The sequence below is a fragment of the Oncorhynchus masou genome, unplaced genomic scaffold (genome assembly GCF_036934945.1).
Source record: "Oncorhynchus masou masou isolate Uvic2021 unplaced genomic scaffold, UVic_Omas_1.1 unplaced_scaffold_3272, whole genome shotgun sequence".
Taxonomy (NCBI): domain Eukaryota; kingdom Metazoa; phylum Chordata; class Actinopteri; order Salmoniformes; family Salmonidae; genus Oncorhynchus; species Oncorhynchus masou.
Window position 1 is genome coordinate 1 of NW_027009685.1, and position 5346 is coordinate 5346.

The window sequence follows — 5346 nt, forward strand, 5'->3', positions numbered from 1 at the left end:
GTCTCCGTATAAATGCGCCTGCACTGTGATAGTCTCAGAGGTCCGTTAAAAGCGCAGAGAGCATCATGAAGAACAAGGAACACACCAGGCAGGTCCGAGATACTGTTGTGAAGAAGTTTAAAGCCGGATTTGGATACAAAAGGATTTCCCAAGCTTTAAACATCCCAAGGAGCACTGTGCAAGCGATAATATTGAAATGGAAGGAGTATCAGACCACTGCAAATCTACCAAGACCTGGCCGTCCCTCTAAACTTTCAGCTCATACAAGGAGAAGACTGATCAGAGATGCAGCCAAGAGGCCCATGATCACTCTGGATGAACTGCAGAGATCTACAGCTGAGGTGGGAGACTCTGTCCATAGGACAACAATCAGTCGTATATTGCACAAATCTGGCCTTTATGGAAGAGTGGCAAGAATAAAGCCATTTCTTAAAGATATCCATAAAAAGTGTAATTTAAAGTTTGCCGCAAGCCACCTGGGAGACACACCAAACATGTGGAAGAAGGTGCTCTGGTCAGATGAAACCAAAATTGTACTTTTTGGCAACAACGCAAAACGTTATGTTTGGCGTAAAAGCAACACAGCTCATCACCCTGAACACACCATCCCCACTGTCAAACATGGTGGTGGCAGCATCATGGTTTGGGCCTGCTTTTCTTCAGCAGGGACAGGGAAGATGGTTAAAATTGATGGGAAGATGGATGGAGCCAAATACAGGACCATTCTGGAAGAAAACCTGATGGAGTCTGCAAAAGACCTGAAACTGGGACGGAGATTTGTCTTCCAACAAGACAATGATCCAAAACATAAAAGAATGGCCAAGTCAATGTCCAGACCTGAATCCAATCGAGAATCTGTGGAAAGAACTGAAAACTGCTGTTCACAAATGCTCTCCATCCAACCTCACTGAGCTCGAGCTCGAGCTGTTTTGCAAGGAGGAATGGGAAAACATTTCAGTCTCTCGATGTGCAAAACTGATAGAGACATACCCCAAGCGACTTACAGCTGTAATCGCAGCAAAAGGTGGCGCTACAAAGTATTAACTTAAGGGGGCTGAATAATTTTGCACGCCCAATTTTTCAGTTTTTGATTTGTTAAAATGGTTTGAAATATCCAATAAATGTCGTTCCACTTCATGATTGTGTCCCACTTGTTGTTGATTCTTCACAAAAAAATACAGTTTTATATCTTTATGTTTGAAGCCTGCAATGTGGCAAAAGGTCGCAAAGTTCAAGGGGCCGAATACTTTCGCAAGGCACTGTATATTTGAATAATTCAATGGATGTTTTGTGTACAAATGTGATGACTAAATTGTCTTATTTGGAATTTTCTCATTTGGATTCTCAATGTGGCCTTGTTTGGAAAATTGTCCTTCTGGGCTGAGCCTCCGTTAAACTGCAGTACCAAAACAAAACTGTAGGTGAAATCCAAACTGGGCTTCTAGACCGGAACGCTGGTACCTTGGAGGAGACGCCTGGTAGTCCACACTGGGAGAGGTAAAATCTGTCACTTGGAGGGAGGAAGGAGGAGAAGGGGTAGAGAGGGAGAGGGATAGAGGGAGAGAGAGAGCAATAACTAATGTAGCTGATAACAACTGGTAGCTTACAGCCAACACCTGGCTTCATAACCAGTGGCTGCAGAGGGAGAGAACATAAGAAAAGGAGGCCATTTTTAGAGTTTGAAACATCCATTTGCTGACAACGGACAGGGTTACATCTGTTCCTGACGGAAAGGCGGGCGCCATGAGGCTCACCGTACTGTTGTCAGCAGCGCCCCCAGTCACCATGGAGATGTTGGCAGGGAAGGAAGAAGGAATCTGCGACGTCGCCGGACGGCAAAAGGTCTTCAGGTTCTGCTGGCTGCTTTCTACGTTGGGAATGGGACTGAAATGGTGGAAAACTATGGACAGAACAGGGCTAGACTCTGATTGGTTTAGTAGTAGTAGTATTGATAAATGAGGACTCAAAGGCTCTGTATTTATGTTGATTTATTTTCCCTTTTACGTCGCCATTTGCACATTGTTACAACACTGTATATATACATGATATGGAATTTGAAATATCTTCATTATTTTGGAACTTCTGTGAGTGTAATGTTTACTGTTATTTTTTATTGTTAATTTCACTTTTGTATATTATCTACTTCTCTTGCTTTGGCATATGTTTCCCATGACAATAAAGCCCCTTTAATGTAAATGAATTGAGAGACACAGAGACACACAGAGAGGAGACAGAATGTTTGTTACAGTGGGTTATTGTTAAACCACTTTCTCACAGATCCAGTTATGATTTGTGCCACATTTGTCATCATTCCATGTTGTTACAGGGTCACCTTTTACTAAAGTATATCTCAGCACAGTCCTCCTGCCCATAATTATCAGGCTGTCCTGCGTCCAGTACCTAAACAACACAGAGAACCAGACAGTCAGACACTGTGGTACCAACATACTCCTCAATTATATAGACACGGTCCCACGCTTTAAAGACACCCTCTGTAAGATGATCATACCCGTTATCAAGAATGGGCCCTTAACACATTTCACTACATTCATATGTAAATATTACCTGGTTTCTATAATACATCTATAGTTCTCATTGAATGACATTCATGAGTGGAAACATACCTTTTTATGAACATGATTGGAAGCAAAAAATCTTTGTTTTTTTATCACCATATCATCTGGTAAAATGGTAAATCTCTCACCCTGTGGTCAGTGATGTGCCGTCCACCCACTTCCAGGTCCCCTCAGTGACAGAGTCAGTCAGACCAATCCAGGCTCTCAGGTGGAGGTTGAAGACAAATGTCTGTTGTTGAGAAAGATAAAAACGTATTATACTGCACATATTAGTGTACTGCTGGAAATGGAAATTTCTCTCTCTCTCTCTCTCTCTCTCTCTCTCTCTCTCTCTCTCTCTCTCACCTGTTCCTCTCTGCTGTTTATGATCACCAGATCTGCTCCTCTCCTCTTACAATCCTGTCTGCTCTGCTTCCAGGTTTTCTTCTCAGTAGAGAGGAAGTACAAACTGGAGTCAAAGTACCTCCATCCCTCCTGACAATGCTGCTCTGTTGAAGAGCAAAGGTGAACACATTGAGAAACTTAGCCAGTATCTTTATACTCATGAAGCCATGATATGTAATTACTGTTGATTTTACTTTGAATTTATCAGTTATATCTCACCCATCACAAAAAGCTTTGCCTGAATATGGCCTTTCTCTTTAGTCAGGTTGTTGTATCTGGTCTGTAGCTGGTCTCTCTCTGCAGTTGCGTTATTCTCATAAAGGGAACAACTCTGTGACAAGATGTTCCTTTTATCCTCAGAATCTTTGATGGCTCTGTTATCTACAAAGTAAAAATAGTTTCACCAGGTAAATAGGCTTAGTAACCAGCACCTCTTATAACTGGGTGATAAGCAATGAACATGGACACAAACTCACAGTAGACAGACAGGCCTATGATCCCAGCCAGTAGGAGAACACACAGCAGCCCCAGACACACTGCGGCAACTGGGAAGGGTCTCTTCCCTGAGCTATCAGGCTCTGTGGACACACATAATATACTGTTATGTTTTGTGTGTGTGATTTACCTGAGTGCTGGTCTCCTGGTCCATCATTAGGAGCAGTGTCTGCTGCTCTTCTCTATTGGTGCTGGTCTCACCGTCTCTCAGGGTGTCTGCACTGACATAAATATCCACAATCCTCTCCTCCATCTCACCTCTCTTAAACTTGACCTTCTTGTTCATATCTGGTTCAGTATAGATGACCTTGACGTCTTTAACAATGCCTGGGTCTTTCTTTCTATGTAGGGCTACTTACTATACATTAAGTCTCTGCTTCTAGAATTAATGCGATGGTCTTCCAACATGGCCACCAGGAGGGTGTCCTACGTCAACTGCAAGCCTCTATACATTCAGTCTCTGCTTCTAGTGATGTCTCTGTCTCTGAGTCATCTGTGTTTCTGTGTCTGTGTGACTACTGTAGCTGTTAACTCTGTATGGAAGTAACAACAAAATTACACGGGAAGTTGTGGCTATGATAATACAAAAGGTTTACAAGTTTGAAAACTTGTGTGTGTAGTTGTGTGAGAGATTGTTATAGTGGTTATTGTTAAACCATTTTCTGCAGTACAACATAACCATTCCATGCCTCTACATGATCATCTTGTCCAGAGTACATCTCAACACAGTCCTCCTGCCCAGGGAATGGGACTTGCTATTTGTGATGATTGACAGGACACTATCATACCAGGAAGATATAGATCATAGAGGGGAAGTGGAGAACAAAGGCCAGCTGTTAACATCTATTAAATATCATATGTAACAGTCAAATATGAGCATTTGATGTTGTGCTTATATGTAATTTTGACAACAAAAGACTGACTGTCAAAAGATTATTAGAACACACAGCAGCCCCAGACACACTGCAGCAACTCCAGAGGGTCTCTTCCACTACTGAACATGTACTGAATAACACATTATTAAAGTAAGATCTTTAGTAATGTGTAATACCTTTTCAATATATTATGTGTAATTTGTGTGTGTGTGTGTGTGTCTGTGTGTGTGTGTGTGTGTGTGTGTGTGTGTGTGTGTGTGTGTGTGTGTGTGTGTGTGTGTGTGTGTGTGTGTGTGTGTGTGTGTGTGTGTGTGTGTGTGTGTGTGTTCATGCAATCTTACCTGGAAGCAAAAATTCCATCTTGTACTGGACTTGAAGGCTCTGACGCTGGGAATACATTGGCCATCGATTTCTGTGTTCTTTCATTGCATCAGGCTCATCGTCATTAAATCTATCTGGGATTTCAGACTCCCTTTGACATCTTAACACACTTGTGGTCAAATACAGTAACTTCTACTTCTTACAGCAACTCTAATGTACGTTTGTAGCTGTGTCGTCTCCATGTGCTGTTCTGCATCTGTGTGACTTTAGGTAGTGAACTCTTATCAGTCAACCACAGTGGATGACAAATTGTGAAATCAACACAACACTGGCCACCATGGGACCTCCACCAGCCTTAGTTTGATAATATACAGTTCCTGCGTAATGTATTCCTCGCCCCCTTGAACTTTGCTACAACTTTTGCCACATTTCAGGCTTCAAACATAAAGATATAAAACTGTATTTTTTTTGTGAAGAATTAACAACAAGTGGGACACAATCATGAAGTGGAACGACATTTATTGGAAATTTCAAACTTTAACAAATCAAAAACTGAAAAATTGGGCATGCAAAATTATTCAGCCCCTTACTTTCAGTGCAGCAAACTCTCTCCAGAAGTTCAGTGAGGATTCTGAACATCCAATGTTGACCTAAATGACAATGACGATAAATACAATCCACCTGTGTGTAATCAA

At 41.9% G+C, this 5346-nt stretch overlaps 1 pseudogene; it reads right to left on the reverse strand.

Moving 5' to 3' along the window:
- Positions 1-2020: 2020 nt before the first annotated feature.
- LOC135534344 (CD209 antigen-like protein E) lies at positions 2021-4729 on the reverse strand (annotated as a pseudogene).
- Positions 4730-5346: the final 617 nt, after the last annotated feature.